We start from the raw sequence: 24515 nt of genomic DNA, 5'->3' as shown, positions 1-24515 counted from the left end.
GGAGAGGGGAAATAGGAAATACACCCAGCACACAAAATATCTGCCTCTATAGCCCAGGGATTCCACAACACCCCTAACCTCTCAAATAACACCTTCAAATTGGCTAATTTGCACTAACAACTCCACTTTAGCATACTGAACAACTATCTCACACCTGGCAAAAAACACCTTATAGCATAAATGCACCCACATTGCTCAACTCACCCTTTCCAACTCACAAAACACCCCTATCCTGCCCTCTTGATAGCACCCTTCACGCTACAGGCAAACCCTCTGCAAACAATGGCCGATACACAAAGAGCGAGAGAAAAGGAGGAGAATGGGGAGAAGCAACACAAGAGATAGGGCCAAATATGTGGTATTATTGCATAGGGGAATAGTACAATCAAGTATGCAGCTTCAATGGCAAGCTTAATACTACATAGGCTTGCAACTTTCAATCACCCACTCAGGCAAAAAAGCCCTCAAATTTTCACATTTACATTCTTTTATAGGGGTTCCTCTAGGAGGTCTAGCCTAAAGAAATAATGGGTGTGCTTCTCCTCCCGTGGCCTTCACTTAGAGCTCTTTTTGGAATTTGTTTGCCTTGCTTGCACCTGGCATAGTTCATTTTTGGAAACAATTGCATGGTATACACATCTTCCTAATGTCCGCCCAACTCGGCCGCCCAGCTTGCTCCTCTTCGGCCTTTGAGTTTTCTCTTTCGCTTTCACTGATCTCCCTTGCTAGACCTTTGGACGGCCTTGGCATTGCTCTTCATTCAGTGTGGGACCAATTCCTTTCATGAGGGGGGAGGCCATAGCAAGGTCGCTTTTGCCCTCCCTCGTTACCTTCAAACGTTTGGGGGCCTTAATGGCCACGGGATCAACCGCTAGCTCGGACCTGCCACGTCATCAACCACTCCACACGGGTGCAAGCGCCTCTGCACCGCCCAGCTCAGCCAAGATTGCCACTGATCGCCCCAATGCACCACGTGCAGCGCCCAGCAAGGCCGCCCGCTCGCACGCCATAGCCAACGGGAGGGAGAGCTCCCCTCTCTCTCCCCTCTTGTGTTTCTAATGGGGCTCACGGCCCAGGTCTTATAGTGCGGCCCCCAAAGTTGCGACTATGCATGCAGGATAATCCCCTACCACGTGGCATCCCATGAGGCCCAAGCCTTCAAGGCTTTGGAAAAACCAATACCACCTTTTTTTTTTTAAACAAGCTTTGTTTCCTCTAACTTGCCCTGTGTGCCCATTGGCCCCTAATGATCCGTTTTTCGAGCCGTAGAACCCGGCCGTCTTGAAAATGCCCAGCTCCAACCGCATTTTGGGATTTCCCAAGACCCCATACTGAGGGCGCAAAAATCGATCAAAGCATTTGTAACCAACTTTGGACAAAGCCTCACCCAATCTTCTGACTGTTGTAATTTTTGCTTCGGACTTTGTTTGACATGCATTCACTTCCTGTTAGCATCATATGTTGTATACTATGCACCAAACACCCGGCGAGCTCATGAAAACACCAAATGGTGCATTTCCCAATGCATTTGGAAACTTTTGAACTCATTTTTGGGCCTTTTGAGAGTGCCACATCATCAAAGTTGTACAAAAGAAAGCAACCCGGTAGACCCCTCTAAATATTGCTTAGAACCCCATGATATGACCTATCATTGGAAAGTTCTTGAAAAATGCATTCTAAAGAGCCAAGGTCCGAAAATTTTGGATGACTTCTATGAAATTTATGCCATTTTTTTTCAATCAGCCAGGTTTTGTTACCGTTACGGTAATCTAAAATCACCTTTTTCTAGATCTACATGAAGGCAATGTCCGATACATGCATGCTATATATCAATAGATAGCATTTGAAGAGTAGATTCTAAATATCCAACCTCCGACAAGTTTGGATCTTATTTGCAAAAAAATTACCGATCCCCACTTTTTGAAAGCTATGCCACATCAACAATTCTTACAAGGCCCATTTTTTAGTCCAAACTTTTCCTAATGCGGGCAAGTGGCCTCATAACTGGCCCCTGGAAAAATTTCAACTGACCATAAAATGCAAACTATAGCTCTGATCCGCAATCTGAAAAGACGGGTAGACTCCATGAATTGATCTCTACACACCTGTACCCCGACTTCCACTTGGACCACCTGTCCCCAGCTACCTTGTCCGATAAGAATCTGCAACCTATTGAAACTTCAACCTTCAATAACTTGGGCTCCGTAGTTCAGTTTGATGAGCCATTTAGACCTGCTCCTTCAGCACTTCAAGCTCTACATTCTTGGACCTAGAAGTTTCACTTTTCATCACCTTCATTTGCTACCCAAATTAGCCCCTCATGGATCCTTCCGTGGCCTATAAGCCGCATCAGGCATACATTCCCACTGCTACCTGCCATCCCATGATTTTACTAGCTGCTCCAGCCCTTTGCCATGCTTCTGCTAGCCTGCATATATCTACCATGCCACCTTCTAGAGTCGACACACTTTGGTTGCACCATCATTGCCCACCCCTCAGTTGAGAATTAATGCTCAACCACAAAAGAGCTTTATTCACCTTCTAACTGCAAAACCTGGCACACACTATAAGAAAAATACAACCATATGTACACAGTTTTATTGCACTCTACTGCCAAACCTTCAAGTGGGTTGCCCCACCCCTGCATCATATAGCTTCCACCGAGATCAAACACCTACATTTGATATCTTCCATCTATCTGTAATTGCTCACAATAGTACCGTACCACAGCACCTAGACCACCATGTGTGTAGGCTGGCCCTAGCCTGCATGAAACCAAGCTCCAATACATGTCTGACCCTCCCTCCCAACCAAATAAAGTGGAGGCCTTGAGCATATACCCCTACACCTGCTGAACCAGCCTCCATAGAGCTGTATCTACCATCTTTTTCATCAACCATAGCTTACATACCTTCAATGGAAGCAAAGTCACTGTTTGGGATTCTTCTTTCTCCACCATTGGACATGTCATCCGCATTGGAATCTCTGCCGCCTTTGGCATCACAACCTCCTCTTTGGCCACACATTCAATTCCAGCGTCATCGAGCCCTTCCTTGTCAACCGGATCTTCAAGGTCAATCAGCACCACCGCTTTGTCACCTTCACATGCCTGCTCTTCCACTTCATTCCCCTGCTCTTCAATCACCTCTTCTACCACTGCATCATGCTCCTCCGTGGAAGAGAGAAACTCGTTCTCTATTGCATCCACCCTCTATCCACCTTGACTTCCTCCATAGACACTACTGCTCAATCACTCTTGGGAAACTTCTGCACATGTTGCACCACCATGGCACCTTCTACCACTACTTTCATCAGCACTGCCATTAGCATGGCACCACACACTACCTTCACTTGCATATCATCATCGGCAGGTCTAGACCGCACCACCTGGCTTTTATCAAGCATCTTGGCTTGCTCTGTTCCCTGCTCTTCTTGCACATGGGCTATTACCATATCATCAAACATATAAGAGGTCATCTTTACCTTTACCAGTTCAGGTTCATCAGATTCTGTCTCTTCGTCATAGGATGTGGACTCATCCGCTCTATTCTCCCCGCTTGTCTCCTAGCTGATTGAGCTTGTATCATCATCATCATCATCAACATCATATACCGACTCCGTATCATCATCTGCATCGGTGTGCTGCTCGACAAAAGCTTGACCATCTTCACCGCTTTGCAAACTTTCTTCATCAGCTTCTGAACCCTCGGTATCTGCATCTCGATTGCATTCTTCTACCTTTTCATGCAAACTCTCCACAATAACATGCTTTACCTCTGCAATCCATACTGGAACCTCCACTTCTACTACCGCTTTTGCATCTTGGTTCACCTTGACATGGAGCTTCTCCTTGTTGACAAGCTCTTCCACCCTCGGCACATGCACTTCACATACTGAAAATCTCCAAGGAACATAACCAATAGTAGGTCTTACCTCAACAGGCTGGGCATTCCGAGCACTTGGAATCGCCCTTGGTGGGACCAAGGAGCACTTCGCTACCTCCACAACAGACATACAATCTATTGGCTTTAGCACGCCCAGCTCCAGCATAGGCTTCACCTTTCTACTCTTTATCTTTGCCAGATAGATCATGTCTTTGTATGTATCTGCACCATCTTCGACCCTTTCTCTAATCCTCGGATGCAAGCACTCTAACAGCTTGGACAACTTCAAAGATTGATTGCTTTTGACCCCAGTAGAAATCTCTAACTGTTTCCAACAAGCTTCAAACTCCTCAATAAAAATAGAGAAATCTTTACTTACATCCTAGTGTACCACCTTCAGTCTTACACCAGCTTTTCCGAAGTAATCACCTCTCAAGACCGCTCGAGAAACTGACTCTACAACCTTTGCCATGATTCTTGATCGCTACTCTTTAAACCATCGAACCACGCCTTGGCACATCCTCGCATCAACAACGGCACCGTTTGTACCCTTTTTGCGTCCGTTGACATACGCATCGACAACAACAACCATAACTCGAAATCTGCTAACCAATCTTCACGATATTCAATGCCCGTAAATATGGGGCCAAAACCTGGCTCCACCATCTCTATCAGCTTCAAACTCAACCATCAAACACTTAGACCCTTGGCCAACCACTTTGGCGGCTAAAAACCACCGCTTCGAACCTCAAATTGGAGCATCAGACAGCTCCTCAGTGGGGGCACCAGAAGATGGAGAGGGGGAATAGGGAATACACCCAGCACACAAAATATTTGCCTCTCTATAGCACAGGGATTCCACAGCACCCCTAACCTCTCAAATAACACCTTCAAATTGGCTAATTTGCACTAACAACTCCACTTTAGCGTATAGAACAACTATCTCACACCTTCCAAAAAACACCTTACAGCATAAATGCACCCAAACTGCTCAACTCACCGTTTCCAACTCATAAAACACCCCTATCCTGCCCTCTTGGTAGCACCCTTCACGCTGCAGGCAAACCCTCTGCAAAAAACAATGGCCCGCACACAAAGAGCGAGAGGAAAGGAGGGGAATGGGGAGAAGCAACACAAGAGATAGGGGCAAATATGTGGTATTATTGCATAGGGAAATAGTACAATCAAGTACGCAGCTTCAATGGCAAGCTTAACACTACACAGGCTTGCAACTTTCAATCACCCACTCAGGCAAAAAAGCCCTCAATTTTTCACATTTACATTCTTTTATAGGGGTGCCTCTAGGAGGTCTAGAAAAGAAATAATGGGTGTGCTTCTCCTCCCGTGGCCTTCACTTAGAGCTCTTTTTGGAATTTGTTTTCATTGCTTGCACCTGGCATAGTTCATTTTTAGAAACAATTGCATGGTATACACATCTTCCTAATGTCCACCCAACTCGGCCACCCGGCTTGCTCCTCTTGGGCCTTTGAGTTTTCTCTTTGGCTTTGCTTGATCTTCCTTGCTAGACCTTTGGACGGCCTTGGCCTTTCTCTTCATTCATTGTGGGACCAACTCCTTTCATGAGGGGGGGAGGCAATAGCGAGGTCGCTTTTGCCCTCCCTTGTTACCTTCAAAAATTTGGGGCCTTAACGGCCGCGGGATCAATCGCTAGCGCGGACCTGCCACATCATCAACCACTCCACGTGGGCGCGAGCGCCTCTACGCCGCCTAGCTCAGCTAAAATCACCACTGACCTTTCCAATGCGCCACGCGCAGCGTCCAGCAGGGCCGCCCGCTCGTGCACCATAGCCAACGGGAGGGAGAGCTCCCCTCTCTCTCCCCTCTTGTGTTTCTAATGGGGCTCACAGCCCAGTTCTTATAGTGCGGTCCCCAAACTTGTGAATGCGCATGCGGGATAATCCCCGGCCATGTGGCATCCCGTGAGGCCCGAGCCTTCAAGGCTTTGGAAAAACCTATAACACCTTTTTTTTTTTAAATAAGCTTTGTTTCCTCTAACTTGCCTTGCCTGCCCATTGGCCCTTGATGATCCATTTTCCGAGTCGTAGAACCCGACAAAAAACTTATCGTTCCTCTTGAAAATGCTCGGCTCCAACCGCATTTCGGGATTTCCCAAGACCCCATACTGAGGGCGCAAAAATCGAATAAAGCATCTGCAACCAACCCTGGGGGATTCACTCTATATACAAAACAAGACGCCAGCGGACAACTTTGATAAAACCCCTATATACTACTCATTTAAGGGAATACGACCCCCTTTTCTACGCTTATACGACAATCAATGTAGAAAATTATCATACCCCTATCTTACATATAAAATTTAGGTCTCACATGATCTAACTGAGTAAAACTAGTCAAAGAGCATGCAACATAGTGATTGGACACGTACTAAGGAACCATTTCTATTGATAACTAGATGTACCCTCAATGTGTTTTAATTTGACTTTCAAACTGTGTGCCCCTTCAGCCTGCACTCTAGCTACTCGTCCAATTTTGACCCATCTAAATTACTCAAAAAAACATGGTTATAAAGTTGTGCTAGGTTCTCCGTGTGAATTTGCATCTATACAAACTCTTTATAGCTTTCATCCCTCAACAAATGAACTATAATTAGAAAACAAGAAATTGATACAAAGCAGTGTTAGTTCTTACATGTATCTTTGCAGCTATTGACTAACAAGTTCGAGGGAAAACTCTTTTGGGAATCATTTTGAAACACAAAAACTTTCTCTCATTTTTCCCTTTTCTCACCCCACCCCAATAATAGATTGAAAGACTCAATGTGTCCCGTTATGGCTATACCAAGTTCATATTGTAACTTGTTAAGCAACCCTCTCAAATAAAGTATCTCTATAACACATTTCTTCTGAAATTTTGCAATAAGGTACTTCCATATGTTGTGGGAAGTAGGCAGTACATACATATCAAGCAAAAGGAAATCAGTAGAGCTAGAAGAATATATCGACAAGCTGCTTTATCACATCGTTGCCAATCCCTATACGCAACATTCCAATCCTCAAATATAGGCTCTTTAGTGGATAAGCACACTTTCATGATCCGTATCAATAAGCTGAGGCGGACAAACAGGATTTTCAAGGACAAAATTAGAGAGTTCATTGCCTTCAAGAATTAACAACATCTTTGGTTTCCAGCCTGGAAATCCTTGGCCTTGGAAAGAAGGAATAGAACATTGGCTAGAAGGAAAGCCGTTGAGGAGCATAGTCATAGCCATATCTGGTTGCAAGAAGGCGTATAAGAAAAGATCGTAGAATCTGCACACCATATATGGTGAAGACTGCAATTGAGAATGAGACAAATATGATGACTGTGTTTTGTCAAGAATTCACGCAAAAAGCATGCTCAATAAACATCCAAAGATGTGAGGGACATCACCCAAAAAAGCAGGAAAAAGGAAACGTTAATAATAAAAGAGTCCTTAAAATAGAGTGACATGAGATGCAAGTTTGACGGACACAATATGAACAGAAAAAAGATAAATTTGCTCAAAAAAGTTGATGCCAAAATTAGAAAAACGATCGCAGACGCTTTACAAAGACGCACGAGGATGAAAGCTACGTCAAGATCAATTGCAATAAAAACAACATAACTTTCTGCGGGGAACTCTGATTGACGCAAACCTAGAACTCAAATCGAAGAGCTCAAGGAGACGAACAAGTTTTGAATGCAAGGTGTCATTGTGTTGCACTCCATTGCACTTTTTTTTTCTCCAAATTTTGAGCAAAGACCCCCAAAAATTGGGACGAAGTTCAGGCTATCAAAAGACAAGTCAACAAGAAAACTTAATCAATGATTCCCCATATTGATTAGCAATAAACACCACACAAAATACTAATCATATTCTTATTAACACAAAACAACCACAATTAACAAGAATCAATTCCCAAAGATTAAATTTGTAGCAATTTTGAATCTTACATGGGAATCGCATATTGGCATACTGTTTTGTCACCATGAATTGAATCGGCGTGTGATCATTACCACTCTAATAACATATTGAGATGTACAGAGAAAGAGAGAGACAAGAAAAGAGACACACCATGTACGCTCCCAAATATTGATTCATATTGAGGACAAGATACAAATATATAGGTGAGACCAAGTTGAGCAGAGTGAGCCATATATAGCTCCAACAGAAAACTATTCACCTTGGTCCGTGGATAAATGAATTAGTAGAGCATGGTCCATTTTGGCCACTGAAGAAAGCCAGCTGGGTAGAGTGTGAAGCACATTATTGGCTGTTGTAGTCTCAAGATCCAGCAATAAGCTAGTTTATTGTCTCGAACAGGGCATGCAGATGGGGATGCATAGAGAGAGAGAGAGATGATGATGATGGAAGATGTTTTGTTTTTAACAGATCAAGACTTCAGAGATAAATTGGTATGGATCATACCAAAGCTTTTAGTGTGAAAGAAGATTGTAAATATTGTAATATAAAGATAAAGTTTCTGCCCAGAGAGAGAGAGACAGAGAGAGAGGTTGTTGGTAACGGTTTATTGAATTAAAAATTATTGTTTGTCGTTTTACCTATAGCATGTGCATGGCACTATCTTGGCAAGCCTTTCTCCATTATGTTAGATTTACACAAATTTTTAAAACACTGCTTGCTATTTGTGGAATTGGTTAATTCTAATTAAGCATGAAGAAACCCCATGTAGATAGTCTAAATTTTTTATTCCCTCAATGTACTTAAATTTTGAAACTAGTCTTGCTTGGTGGGTGTTGCTATAGAACATCTATAGAACTTAACAAGAATATCACAGACTGACATCAAGCATCTAGTATTCAAGTAAACAAAGTACAAAGTGCACATGTATAGAGTGTATTGCGTATTGCCTTGCTCGGGGGGCACCGGGGGGGAGGGGGAGGGTGGGTCACTATGTATAAGTTATGTATACCATGTGTGTTCAAGAACTATTTATAAAACTCCTTATTTGTAAATTTTTGATGATAAAATTCACCCTTTTCCTAGTCAATGTGTAATTTTATTTCCAACTTCCTTTGATAGTACCCTTATGTTTGTGAAACTGTGAGAAAAAATAAAGTTTTATAACCCATTCTTGTACACTCACATAGTCGTGTCGTGGCAGGTGCAGTATGTGAAAATAAAAATATATACCTCACTCTTACTGTTTTTGATTTGTGGGACAAAATGCTGCAATGTACATAGTGTGATATATGCAAAAACGATTGCCATAGTTGCAAGCGCATACCTACTTTGTCGGGAAAGTGAAGCAGGGGATGTGACATTCGTACATGATTTACCACATTAAAGTATGCCAAATTTTCTTTAGGAATTTATAAATGTCAAGTGTTTCGAAGTGACACGCTTGTTTTGCCTAGAAAGTTCAATGCGGGCGATGTTGGCAAAAAATAGCAGGTTTTGTGTGCGGGCATAAAAGACGTGTCCAAAGTGCTTACCATGTGTTAAAATGAGATTCACAATGAAATTTGAGCCCAATGGGATTTTTCCACAAATTTAGGGATTTTTCCCATCTCGTTTGGGCTTTTCACTGACAAAAAGGGATATTTTTGGGCTAAAAATGGCCATAAAATAGTAAAAAAAAAGCCTAAACATAGCTCAAAATTCCACATCAACTATGGTTACCTTGTTGCGTAAGCTAAGGGAGAAGTTTTAGAGCCAATAATGATCTCATTCGGGTATATAAGCAAGGAGATACAACCATTAATCCAAGACAGGGTGCTAGTGCAGTCCCGTGTTGCTTCCACTACATGGTTGAGGTTGTGAGGCCTCCAATTAGGGTTTCCCCTCCTCAAATAATTACTTGGGCTTCTCCAATGAAGTACTGAAGCTTCCATGAAATGGTCACGATGAAGAATGGACGCACCAGTTTAGGGTTTCTAACTGACCTCTAACTGACCGAAAGAGCACTGCATCTATGCAATTGGGAGCGAGGCTACACCTAATCTTCACATACACAAGAGTTTTGACTTAATCTTGGTTCTTTTTCAAAGTGGAGCTTTCATGGCTGGAGTTTTTTTCTTGTTTAGTGTGTTTTTGGCTTTAAATCGTCTACGCCTTGCTTGAGTTTGATATCCTCATAGTCAGAGGCCTGGTGCTTTCCTAGCCGCATTGTGCACTTATTGACACGTTTTTTGTGAACACAACACAAAGTAGGCTAGGGATGAGGGTTCAAAATCTTCATTGAAGGTTTAAAATCAAAGCTTTAAAGCTATGGAGAAACAAGAGCAACAAGGGGTTCGGTTTGATCCAGTCACAATGCAAATGTTTCAAGCTTTTGCCGTGTTTATGCAGTAGCAGCAAGCTGTGGAAAGGAGGGAGATTTCCTCAACCAAAGCGCTTCATTCTGTAGTGAAGATAATGGACCAATTTAAAGGTAAATATGTAGAAAAGTATCTTGCTTGATATGTAAAGGAGATGGAGCTTCATCGAGTGCCCGAAGTAGAGATGGTGCAAAGTTTTGAGCTAGATGTGGTTCCCAAAATCAAAGAGCATGTAGGGGCAATTAGAAATGAGCATAGAGAAACTTGGGAAGCATTCAAATTAGTCTTGAAAGAAGAGTATTTCATGGAAGAGTCTAAAAGGGTGACAAAGAAGACTTTTTTAGAGTGGATAGTTAGGCCAAAAGAGGGACTTTCGCCTACCGAACTGCTAAGAAAATTTGAATGCCGCTATGATCAACTTTTAAGGACTAAAATGGCTACCCTAAACTTGGAGAAGACATAGCTATTTTTGTAGGCAATAGATAAAGAGATTCAAGAGAAGCTAGACGTCTGGTGGACACAATGGACTGACACGTAAAAGACGGATGTACACCAAACCTTGTTGTATTTGCTCATTTTTTCAAAAGAAGCGGTGTAATTTTGCTAATAAGGATCCCCAATTGTAATATATTTTGTCATGCCCTCTCAGCCTCTGTAAGTCTACATTCCTTGTAAGTGGTTGAATGGCCGTGGGAAAGTCTCCTTAGTTTTTGAAAACACATTAGCTGAATGAGGTATTGGATGTCCATAGTGAGAGTTTCTTACTGCTACAATTTTGTAATCCTCTTTTCTCCTTGCCTGGTAATCAGAACTCCATTCTGAATAGAACATTGTGTTCCTTGTCTCTTGCTCTACAATCTAAGTGTAATCATTCTCAATTCTGTTGTGGTTTGTGATGTCTTGCTTGCAAGATAAATGCTTTGATTTAAGGTCTTAAATGGTTGTTTTTTGATGTTTTGACCTTGGATAACTGTTTTTATGCTTAAGGGGGACCTTTCCGTGTAGTTCTGGTTCATTTTTTGTACATTTTTTTGTGATGGATCGTGATTTATGTACCATCCTTGATGGCTGCAAAACTTGGTAAGATTGTACCCTTAGGTGTTTTAATACCTCTCCTTAAGTTTCGTTGCATTCCGAATTCATTTGGATGTCGAAAAGGTGTGATAACCCAGAGCGGCGAAATCAGGCATATACTGATTTTCTGAAAAGGAAGTGTTTGATTTGCTTTTGTCGTAGTGTGAATAGCCCTTTGAGTTCACTTGGTGAGATTCACACTAAGTCTTCATTCTCCATCCCGAGTCGCTTCCTTGCATATTGACATTATGTTAGTACAAAACGCTATGCTGCAGATGTCCATCGCGGCGACCACTAACATTGGTGTTGTTGTCGAGGAAGTCGATCCTTAGGTGGTGAGTGACTTGCTTGTACAAAAAATCCCTTCCAAATCTTTTGACACCCATTTTGTTCACACATAGACAGTAAAGCATCTAGACGCATCTTCCGTTCTTTGATTTTTTGTTGACTGGGTATTGCTCACTCAGAAGTTGCTAAGTTGGATATTTCTCTGATATTTCTTTGAAAGTCGGATATTTCTCTGGTGAAGTCGGATGTTTAGTCAGAGTCTGTTAGACTTAGTCGGATTCAGTTAGGAGATAGGTAATCGCTATAAATTATAATGTTTAATACGAGCAAAGGAATGAAAGTAGTTACTAGTCTCTCTCTCTCTTCTTGCTCTCTCTCAATCTTTATGTATGCGGTTTTGAGAGTTGTCTCTGAGATTTTCCTATTGAGGGTGTATGCCCTCATCACTTTGGCGATCACGGTGTTTTAGTGATGAAGACTCACCATTTCCAGTGAGACACACACACACACACACACACACACACACAAATCTTTGGTGGGATCTTCCTGAATCAGTTGCACCTGCATCATTTGATTCTTCTAATGCCAGTTCTTTGCAGCACTCATCTCCACTATTTGCAAGCATGTTACCATATACATGTGGTAATGATGTGTGTGAACACACTAGGACCACCGGGGCATTTTTTCCCTCTTTAGGAGGTTTTTTCCCTCGTGCATTTTATATACGCCCATTACTCTAGGGCTATCTATCTTTCCATTGCACACTAAGTAACACGCTCTCTATTGTGTGCCTTGAGCTTCCTTCGTCTTCTCCAAGTTGTGTGCGTTTCTCTGCAACCCTAATTCCAACAATTGGTATCAGAGCAGGTTGCGTCCTCTCGAGCTTAGTCGCCAGCTGCTCCAGTACAGTCTGCTCAAATTTTTGATTCGGGCTCATTTCGGTTTCCACTACAGGCAGGTCTGCACAGGCAATTTTGTCATTTTGTGTAGAATTTTTGTCAGTGCCGTTTTCTGCATAACAGGTGCCTTACAGTCTTCTACGGTTTGTGCTATATAGCACGTGTTGCTCCCGCTCCGTTTCTCCTATTTTCGAGAAATTTTCACATCAGGTGCAGCATTTACCATGGCTGACAACAACAACACAGATGTGTTCAAGATGTTTGTTGTTGAGGACAGGTTGGATGGGTACAATTACCATATGTGGGCTTATATGATGCAACACGTTCTTGTGTCAAAGGGCGTCTGGAATATTGTGCACGGCATTGATGTACCTCCTGGTTCTGAGGATGTAGGCGATGTTGAGGATGTTGCAGTTCTTGCTGCAAGGATTGTTGTTGTTAGAGTTGTTTTGCCTACGGTAGAACAATCTCGTTGGGATGTTAAGGATGCTCAAGCTCGTGCATTGATTGCGTTGTCTGTGAAGCGCACCATTGTTCCTCACATCCGTTCAGCAAAATCTGCAAAACAGGCTTGGGATATTCTAGCAGCTCTTTATGCAAGCCACAATGAGGCAAAAATTTCTTTGCTGCGTAAAGAGCTGGAGTCGAAGATTATGCATGAGGAAGATGATATGGACACTTTTCTTGCTGTTGTCAAGGATATAAATGAGCAACTTATTTTTGCAAGTGAAGTCATTTTCGAGAGTTTCCTTGTACAGATTGTTCTTGATGCCTTACCAGATTCCTACCATAATTTTGCTAGTACTTGGAGACTGATGACCCAAGGAAATCCTCTAGTTGTCAAGTTTGATGCATTATGCACATTGTTGATTATGCACATTGTTGTTGCAAGAGTCACTTTCTAGAAAAAACAGGACTAGCCAGTGTGCAGTTGAACAGACTTTATTGCTTTTCAAAGAAAGGGTGGTAACAGCAATGCAACCACTTCTTATGGTTCTACTGCGAGTGGCAAACCTTCTGTTCATAATGCTCTACTGGCAGCACTTCGTCTGGAAATTTTGGTGATAAGGGCAAAAAGAAGATGCATTGCCATTATTGTAAATCTATTGATCACTTGATAAAGTCGTGTCCTAAGTTGAAGGCGAAAGAGGCTAAGAAGAAAAAGGGTGGTTCCACTGCAAATGATGGTTCCACTACAAATGCAGCCATTGTTGAGTCTTCTGTGAAAGGAGACTGTGTTGCTAATGTTGATGCAGAATGGGCTTTTAGCGCAGAGTGCACTTACAATCTTGTTGTCCATGATGCATGCTTGTCAGTTGCTGCAGATTCACATGTGTGGTATTTTGACAGTGGTTCTACAACGCACATTACCTCACATCATGAATTGTTTACCTCTCTCGAGTCTGTCCCTCATGGGAATTCAGTCACTTGTGCCAACAATGCCTCTTATCCGGTTCAGGCAGTTGGAAAGATTGTGCTTATTGCTGCAAATGGCAATTCCTTCACACTTGTTGATGCACTTTATGTACCTGGATCAAAAAGCATCTTTTGTCTGTATCTGCACTTGCTAGACGTGGACTTGTAGTCAAATTTGTGGATGACAGATGTACAGTTCATGATCTTAGTTTTGGTGATGAAATCGTTGCATCTGGCCTTTTGTGCCGTGGGCTGTATAAGCTCACTTTGTATGATAAGTGTGGACAAAATTTTGCAAATGCTATTGTAGATTCAAGGGCTATTTCAAATGCAAAACTTTGGCATGCACGTTTTGATCATTTGAATTTTGCCAGTTTGCTGTGTTTGTAGAAATCTAATATGGTTGCTTCTTTGCCTCCTCTTGAAGCACCTGTCAAACATGTTTGTGAAGGCTGTATTTTGGGTAAGATGCAGTGTTCTAAGTTTCTAAAGGATGGTTCAGTTCGGGCCACATGCAGGTTGCATCTTGTGCATAGTGATGTTTGTGGGCCCATGCAAACTCTGTCCTTGGGCAATTACCTGTACTTCGTGACTTTCATTGATAATTACTCCAGGCATGGATGGGTATCTCCTCTTAAAGAGAAGTCCGAAGTTTTTATGTGCTTCAAATAATTTTTGGCTATGGCTGAAAATGTCTCGAAATGTACTATGGGCACCCTCCGTTCTGATCGAGGGGGGGGAGTATATGTCTCATGAATTTAATGCATTTCTGGCTAGTCGTGGGATAAAACACCAATGTACAGTGCCTTGTACACCTCAGCAAAATGCTGTTGCTGAGAGGAAAAATAGGGGACTAACAGAAATGGCATGTGTATGGTCAAAAGTCAATCTTTGCCACTTTCTTGTTGGCTTGAGGCCATCATGTGTGCCACTTATGTACTTAACAGGTGTCCTACGAAAGCTTTGCAGTCTATTACTCCATATGAAGCATGGCATGATAGAAAGCCTTCTATTGAGCATATGCGTATTTTTGGTTGTTTGGCATATGCTTTGGTGCCACAAACACATCGCAGAAAATTGGATGATAAGGCTGTCAAATGTATTTTTGCTGGTTATAGTGCTGAAAGCAAAGGTTACGGGTTATATCATCCGCAAACAAAGCGTATTCTGGTTTTACGGGATGTAGTGTTTGTGAAAGATTATGTTCAGCCCTTGTTGTCATGTACTAGAGACAGTAATGTAAGCTCACAGGACATTTATGACACTTTGTTGCCTCTTTTCAGTGGTGGAAATACGAATGTAATTTCCAATGAGGCAAATCTACAGCCTATGGGGGTTTTTGAAAATGTTACAGATCAGCCTATTACTGATGTAGATGTACATGATGTACTTGATGAGGAAAGGGCTGAAAATGAGCAGGCTAGAGGTATGCCAAAATGTGGTGTACACTTTGCGTGACAGTAAATTGGATGCGCCTTTGTCTAGTCGTACTCGTTCAGGCTCTCGCCATGCATCTTATGCATCAGATTGTTATGCTTTGGCTGTGTTTAGCTTACATGATGTTGAGGAGCCTCTGTCTTTTGATGAAGCACAGAATTTAGAAAATTGGATGGCTGCCATGCAATCAGAATATGCTGCACTTAGAGAGAATGACACATGGACTTTATGTGATTTGCCTCTGGCAAAAAGGCCATTGGTACAAAGTGGGTTTACAAGTTGAAACGCAAGCCGGATGGTGAGATCGATCACCATAAGGCTTGACTTGTTGCAAAGGGTTATGCACAATAAAAAGGCATAGATTATGAAGAGACCTTTGCTCCCACTTGTCGTATGACTACTGTGCATTTTCTATGTGCACTGGCAGCCCATTTTGGTTGGGATGTACATCAATCAGACATCGTTACTGCTTTCTTGAATGGTGACATATTTGAGGAAATTTATGTAACACAGCGTTGCGGTTTTGTCATAAAAGGACAAGACAACAAAGTGTGCAGATGTAAGAAGGCTTTGTATGGGTTGAAGAAATATCCTCGTGCTTGGTATGAGAAAGCTGAAACTCATTTGGTTCAACGAGGCTTTCATAACAGTCCAACAGAAAGCACAATGTATGTAAAGCATTGTAGGGATGTGTGCAGTCTAGTTGGGAAGGTGCGGAACCTATGGCTGTGAGAGTTCGTGATGAGAGTCACAAAAACTTTATGAAAAAGAGTGTATGGAGAATCACCAACCCTCTTCCTAAATATGGTTTTAACTCTAAGAGCGTTCATGACAAAAATGTCACAAACCCTCTTTGCTATTGTGCTTGGAACGTGCTTGTTTTGGTAGTCGAGATTATGATGAAAGGACCATCAAATCACATCCAATTTTACTTTAAAAGAGCAATTAGGAACACTAAATGTTTATCCATAAAACCTCAATGCTCATACAAGCACAATTCTCAATCAAAACCCAAACCTCTTTGGTGGTATCATGTAACCTCACCCCCAATTACATAGTCGTAGCATCAAACAGTTGAAACGAATACACAAGCTTCCACCTTCACGAAGACATTTTCTGAGTTTGTAGAGATTTAAGAGCTTATAAATTGAATCCCACACACCATTTTGATAAGGGGAAACCCTAATTCACTCCCTCACAAGCTGAGATACAAGATTGTGAAGAGGCGAGACTGCAACACACATAGATTAGGCAACCATGGAAGCTATTGAGCAGTAGTGATAAATTGCAGGTTTTTTCTGTAAAAATTCCCCTTCTCTCTCTTCCCCACGCAAATATGAGCTGATGTCAATTTTTGGGCCATTATGCCACTTTGGACCAAAACTAGGCTATTTTCAGCTCATTTTTTACCCAAAAAATGTCATTTTTGATGCAAAAAATCCCAAACGGAGTCAAGAAAATCCCTAAATTTTTGGGATCAGTCGCATAAGCATAAAAAGCATAGATAATCATGATTTTTCATCCATATACCATTTTGGGTCACTTTCCATGCAATCCTGCAATGGCGCCTGTTAGCTGCTATTTTTGGCAGTTTTTGCCCGCATCAGTCTTTGTAGGCGAGATGAGTGTGCCACCATGAAACACTTGGACTATGTACATTATCAAACCAAATTAGGTATCTTATCAAGTGAAAAAGCACGCAAATGAGCCACATCCAAGGCCACGACTCCCTGGATAGGTATGTACATGATAGTGACCGCAGTAGCCGCTTTAGCATATATAACGATATGTACATTATTTTTTTTCTTTCCATGCATCAAGAAGTGTCAAAAGTGAGGTAAATGTTTTTATTTCACACTATGTACGTACCACAACACGACATCCACCCCCTCTAAACCTGCACATCCTCCGGCATCATGTGCCAACATTTTCCCTGTATAGGTTTAATCTTCATTAAGATCCACAAATATTTGGATGTCATTTTTATCTTCTGCAAAGTTTGGAAAATCATCCTCTACTTCTTCATCCTCATCTGTAGCAATGTCATTAGGTTCTTCATCGTCATCTTGTTGTGAATCAAAAGGATCATTATCATGTCTCCTCTTGAACATCTTGATTCTTTCCGCGCTATGGGAATTTTAAGCTCTGTTCCATCGAGCTCCCTCAAAGTATATGTAGCATTTTCATGCACATGTTTGACAACATAGGGTTCAAACCACCTTTTTGAAAGTTTTCTTTGTGTGGTGTGTTGGTTGTCAAGACTACTGTCGTACATTAGGACCCAATCACCCTCTTCAATAGGCTTTGGTCGAAGCCTATGTCTTTTATCAAACCTATCTTTATTCTTTAGTCTTGCATCCTTCAATCGAGCTTTAGGAATGTCTATGTCTTCCTGTCTTCTTTCCAATTGCCTTATGCGCAAAGCAAGTAGATTCTCCCTACTCACACCATCTTCCCAAGGTAGCATGTTCCAAGTAGGAACTATATCTTCAATTGGCTTGACTGGTTGACCATACATCAATTCAGTAGGCATGTAACCAGTCACTGAGCTATGAGTTGTACGATCAGCCCACAAAGCATATGATAGCAACCTTGGCCACTCATGCATTCTACCTTTGCATGCCTTAGCCAAAGCTTTGACAATAGAAGGATGTCCTCTTTCACTTTTCCCATTTCCCTCTGGATTATAAGCACAAGGCAGGTCTAGCTTGATACCGATTCTCGTAAAGAAATCCCTTGCTTCATCTACATCTAACTCACCTCTATCGGCAACTATCTTTCCCAAACAGCCATAGCGGCAAAGTACATCTTCAAGAAAAAATTTACAAACAGCTTCTATAGTTTTTGTGCTCAATGCACGCCCTTCCACTTGGTTTGTCAAGCCTTCTCGTGCAAGTACCAAGTATCTCATTTGTCAAAGTCCTAAAGGCATTGTGACTAGATCAACAACCCATTTATAGTGCATGGATAATGGGTATGTAGGATGCAATCCATCATGATGACGTACATTAGAATACATTTGGCATGTGACACAACACTCCACAAAATCCGCTACATCCTTATACATGCCTTTCCACCAATATCTCTCTTTCACCTTGAAAAAAGTAGCCCTTGATGTCCATCATATAGGCTTTCATGAAGCTCTTTGATAAGTTTGAGCTGAGTAGGCTTATCACATACTACTCGTAATGGAGTCCCATCTCTTCTTTTAGGATGTTTCCATAAGTAGCCATCCCTCAAGAAGAATCCATATGCTTTCTTTGTGATCCTTTTGAATTCTGACTCACTCCAATCATCTTTCTTTTTAGAAACCAATCATCCTTATATAACTCCTCTGAAAAGGATTCAAGTGAAGATACAATGCATATATCATCACACTTTGCATGAGAAATTGTGTAGAATATTGTGCCCATATCTTCTTCCTCATCAATCATATCATCCTCATCTTTATACCTTGCCCTTGAAAGCTCATCTACCATTGCATTATCTTTTCCTACAATGTGATTCAATTCTGGGTTCAAGGACTTTATATAAACAATCCACCTAAGCATAGCAATATCAGGAGTAGAGCAGCTTGCAATCATCCCTAGAAAATCAATCAGTCTCCACAACTACAGATGCTTCAATGAAGTACTCTTTGTCACACTTTAATGCTCTAACCACCCCCCATAACTCCCTTTTTACCTTTGGATATGCTCTTTGGCGAGAGCTTAGAACCTTGGCCCCAAACCTCACCACATACCTGTGTTTCTCTTCATCATCTTGTCCTACTGCCCATCCAATTCCCGTTGGACTAGTTTCCATTGTCACAATCACCAGTCTTCCACACTCATAGTCAATCTTCCTCAAAGTTGGTGAAGACAACAACAATTGCTTCAACTTCCTCATAGCTTTTACATGTACATCATTCCATTGAAACCTTTTGATTCTTCCTTAGCAATTGTTAAAGAGGATCTGTAACATGTGCATAATGTGGAATCCATATGAGATAGAAGACACATGTACCTAGAAACCTTCTCACCTCCGTGATATTTATGCATACTTCCTTCATCCTCTGTATTGCATCCACTTTAGTTGGACAAGGTCAGCGGCCATGAGGATTACAAAGATGTCCCACTCTCAATATTTCTTCAAACCCAAACACTGACTTTTGCCCAGATAATGTAAGGTTCACTTCTTCCAGCCTTGTTAAAATTCTATCACAAACATTGATGTGGTTTGCTACATATTTATGGCACTCCCTCGAATCTAGAGCCTCATCTTTTTTTGCTAAGTTGCATCCTTTGATTGGAAAGTCATCAAGAAAAGGCATTGTAATTTGAGGTATGAAGTCACGAAGGACTTTGTTCATTCCGTTCATCATGTGTGCAACTGAGTTGGTTGCTCCCTGCGGTAAGGTGCACATCCTTACCAAACCCAAGGGTGGTCTCATGGTAGTCAAGTCCCTGCTTTCCATTGCCAGTTGGAACTGATCATACCCTGAGTACAAATCTCCCATAGAATATATTGCCCTTCCTGCAAATGCTTCTGCAAACTCATCTACAATTGGCCATGTACCCATATTCTTGATTGTGACTTTGTTGACAGGCTGCATGTCTTGAATGAAGCGTAGAGCTCCATTTTTCTTTGGTACTGTGAACCATCTTCTTGAGTAGGGGGCACATGAAGGTTCCAATATCCCCATCTTTATCTTTTCATTGAGTAAATCTATAAGCTTTGGCAAGAGTGCTTTTGGCACTGGAATTGGTCGTAGATTCCAAGGCACATGAGATATAGTGAATATTACCATTGGTTTGATTATAGATGGATCCACACACCCTATCTCATGCGGCTCAAATGCAAAAGCTTTTCCATGTTTGGAGAGTGTCTGTTCAAAGAATTTTCTTTCAATATCTGTCAAGAAGTCATTGCCTCCAAATTTTAACATCTTCAATGACTCTTGTGTAAACTTGTGTCCAATTCTTTTTGGATCTCGGAGACTAGATTGCAAAGAAGCCTGATCCATCATTTCCTTGCAATCTGTAGCAAAGGCAATTCCACTGCTTTCACCTTCTTTGCTATAGTTTTGTACTTTGTCTCCACTCGCACTTCTACATCTTTTTGCACATTGAAGAATTCCTCATCTTTGAAAGACTCAATGATTATATACATGTCCATAGAAGCTACTTTTACCATGTCGTTTCCTTGTTGGAAACTAGAACTTGTTATAGCATTGAGATCACCCATAGTATCTACAAAACAAATCTCCTCAAAAACACCTGAAATGTACTCGTCTTCATCTAGCAAATTATGGTTTTTGTATTTTCTTTGTACACTATTTACATTTTTTTTTGTCCTTTCTTTAAATCTCCAAGCTTTGTGAAAGATACTGATCCATGCTTTGCTACTAGGGCACCTGTAGAAAAAAGTTCATCTCCCTTTGGATCAGGCAAGAACCTTTTTCTTTCTGTACCACTATACTCCCGCTTCACAATGATACTCGCCCAAAACCCCTCATATCCCTTTGATCTCAAAAATCTTTGCTTGATTTTGGTAGAGAATGGTCCCTTAAGCTGTCACGATTTCGTTCATGGTCAAAGCAAACTGTCAAGAATTGAACATCTCACTTTCCATCTTTGCTTTTGACTTTGGCATAGGCAGATCCATCATCCAATACTTTTGTCTCCATTCGCACTGCGGTGATGTACGGTTGTCCAAGGATTAGAGGATAGCTTGACATCTCTTGAGCAAAGAATTTTTTCTCACCTTTCACATCCCCTATGGTTACATTAACATTTGGACAAGCACCATAGAGATCCCCGGATGAGTTGTTTGCAGCCCTAATCATCCACCCATGGTCAGTATCAATTGGCCACTTTCCCTTCATATAGAGACTCTTGGACATGAGGTTAATCTCTTAACCATGGTCTATCAAGGCCACATAAGGCTCCTCAAGATCTCCCACCTTAACCAAGGTTTCTGTTGTAGCCCTTGCCCAATGGTTTCTAGAATAGTGTCTTTTATGAGTGGCTTCGTCTTCATCTTCATCTTCAAATTTAACGTGCCTATTTCTGCCGCCCGAAGACTAGTAGCAACTTACAAAATTCTCATCTTCATCTATTTGTTGTACTTGTATCACATGTGTCTTTGAAGCACTCTCTTCAGCCTCTGATTGGATAGACTCCGTTAAAGCTTGTCGCTTCCTTCTTATGATATCAATGATTTTCTCGTGGAACTCTCTTTTTGCAATGCCAAGGACTTCTCCCAATGTAAACTCCACCTTGCTATTTAAGATCCTTTCCTCTAAAACTTTCTTTAAATCTATGGCAGCTTCAATATCTGGTTGTAGCTTGTATGATGGGCTTTTTCCCTTGCTCTTTTCTTTATCTTGCTTCTCCTTTGATGGAGCATCTCTCATTGGTACTTCTTGTGATGGAGGCTCCCTTGCCATGGGCTCTTGAGAGGGACTCGGATCCTTTCTCCCTCCACCTCTAGTAGCCCTCTTTGAGGGGCCTTTATCCCCATTCTCTCCTGCATTTTTCTTTAACAAGTGCCTTGTTTCCTCTCCACTTTGCAATGTAGGCATGCACTGACAAAGCATCTATAGGTTCATTCCACCCCATCTCAAGACGGATACAATCTCTTGCTTCATGTAACACTTCTTTAGTCAACTTTCCCTTCATAGCTAACTCCATCGCCGATGGCCAGACATCTTCACCATCCTCACTCACGTCTTCAATATATTTTGACCCTTTGAGCATGACTTGACCAGCCTTTAAGCCAAATGCTACTGCTTTAACCATTGAGAAAGCATGACTGGTTTGGGACTGGTTTCCATGTCCTCAACTAGCTTTTTCATCCCTCCTTTGCCAAAGTTGGTCGCCAAGGGCTTCCCTGTTTCACTAAGATGTATCTTCCCTTCTTTGAAGAAGACAAGATCTTTACCCAAGGCATCTTTGAAGCTTTCATAGTTCCTTCTTGGATGGTCTGGACTGTCACACCAGATGCACCTTTTAACAAATCCCTCTCTGTTTTGAGGTCTTTGACTGTATGACTGTCCAGACGTTTGCCCCTTTTCTTCAAGCCTTGCTAGCTTTAATTTTAGCTCACGTATGCCCTTCACAAGTTCTTCAAGCATAGACCCATCATCCTTACAAGCTACAATAGAAGGTTTTGGCTGCTTCTCAGTAATAGCAAGAACTTGAGCACCATTGCTCACCACCATCTTGTCTCTTCTGCGTTGTCTTTTTGCCAACAGGGAGACTGCATCTTGTACATCATTCCACCTTGTCTTCAAACCTTGCTTTGCATCTTTGTCTTCCAAGAGAAGCTCTAAATTTTCTTCAATTTCTTTGCCCGCTGCTTGTAGGAAAAGTTCTACCTTCTCCCTATCCAAGGAAGCTTGTTCAGTTTGTGATAGTTGAGCATAGCGTCGCTCAAACTCCCTGAGAAGCTCTGTAGCAAAAATCCCTTCTTTAGGCTTTGCAACCCAATCTAAGAAACTTCTGTTGGTCACCCTCTTAGATTCCTCTATAAAGTAGTCTTCTTTTAGAGCAAGCTTGAATTCCTCCCAATTTTTTTCATGAGCATTTTGAATTTCCCTAATACGGTCTCTGATCTCTGGGACACAAACTAGCTCAAAACTTCGAACCATGTCTTCCTCACACACTCGATTCAACTCCATTTCCTTCATATAATCTCATAGATACTTTGTGATGTCCTTGCCATCAAACTGGTAAGTTCTCTTCACAATGGACTGTAGGGCTTTTGTGGTTGAAATCTGGCTTCTTTCTGCTGCTTGTTGTTGTTGCATGTACATGGAAAATGCTTGAAACATTTGCATGACTGTAGGATCAAAGTGCATCCCATGTGTCTCTTGATTTTCTTCCATGTCTACAAAGTTTCTAGATCAATTCACAAACTCCCACCCCAGCAACTTCGCGTCGGGTTCACCAGAAATGTCGGGATGTGTGCGGTCTAGCTGGGAAGGTGCGGAACCTATGGTTGTGAGAGTTCGTGATGAGAGTCACAAACACTTTATGAAAAAGCGTTTATGGAGAATCACCAACCCTCTTCCTAAAGATGGTTTTAACTCTAAGAGCGTTCGTGACAAAAATGTCGCAAACCCTCTTTGCTATTGTGCTTGGAACGTGCTTGTTTTGGCAGTCAAGATTACGATGAAAGGACCATCAAATCACATCCAATTTTACTTTAAAAGAGAAATTAGGAACACTAAATGTTCATCCATAAAACCTCAATGCTCATACAAGCACAATTCTCAATCAAAACCCAAACCTCTTTGGTGGTATCATGTAGCCTCGCCCCCAATTACATAGTCGTAGCATCAAACAGTTGAAACGAATACACAAGCTTCCACCTTCACGGCGACCATTTATTGTGTTTGTACAGATTTAAGAGCTTCTAAATTGAAGCCCACACACCATTTTGATAATGGGAAACCCTAATTCACTCCCTCACAAGCTGAGATACAAGATTGTGAAGAGGCGAGACAACAACACACATAGATTGGGCAACCATAGAAGCTATTGAACAGTAGTGATAAATTGCAGGTTTTTCTATAAAAAGCCCCCTTCTCTCTCTTCCCCACGGCAATATGAGCTTATGTGTCAATTTTTGGGCCATTTTGCCACTTTGGACCAAAACTAGGCCATTTTCATCTCATTTTTTATCCAAAAAATGTCATTTTTTATGCGAAAAATCCCAAACGGAGTCAAGAAAATCCCTAAATTTGTGGGATCACTCGCATAAGCATAAAAATCATGAATAAGCATGATTTTTCATCCATATACCATTTTGGGTCACTTTCCATGCAATCCTGCAATGGCGCCTGTTAGCTGCTATTTTTGGTAGTTTTTGCCCGCATCAGTCTTTGTAGGCGAGATGAGAATTTGGTTTGACAATGTACATAGTCCAAGTGTTTCATGGTGGAACAAGGTATCTTATCAAGTGAAAAAGCACGCAAATGATCCACATCCAGGGCCACGACTCCCCGGATAGGTATGTACATGATAGCGACCGCAGTAGCCGCTTTAGCATATATCACGATATGTACATTATTGTTTTTCTTTCCATACATCAAGAAGTGTCAAAAGTGAGGTGAATGTTTTTATTTCACACTATGTATGTGCCACAGCACAAGAGCGTGAGGGTGATGTACTTCTGATTGTGGTTCTTTATGTCGATGATTTGTTGATCACTAGACCAAATGAGAGACATATTACTGAATTGAAGGCTA

This window comes from Adiantum capillus-veneris, chromosome 11, assembly GCF_014529385.1.
Source record: "Adiantum capillus-veneris isolate H3 chromosome 11, ASM1452938v2, whole genome shotgun sequence".
NCBI lineage: Eukaryota > Viridiplantae > Streptophyta > Polypodiopsida > Polypodiales > Pteridaceae > Adiantum > Adiantum capillus-veneris.
Note: the sequence above shows the minus strand (reverse complement) of the source record.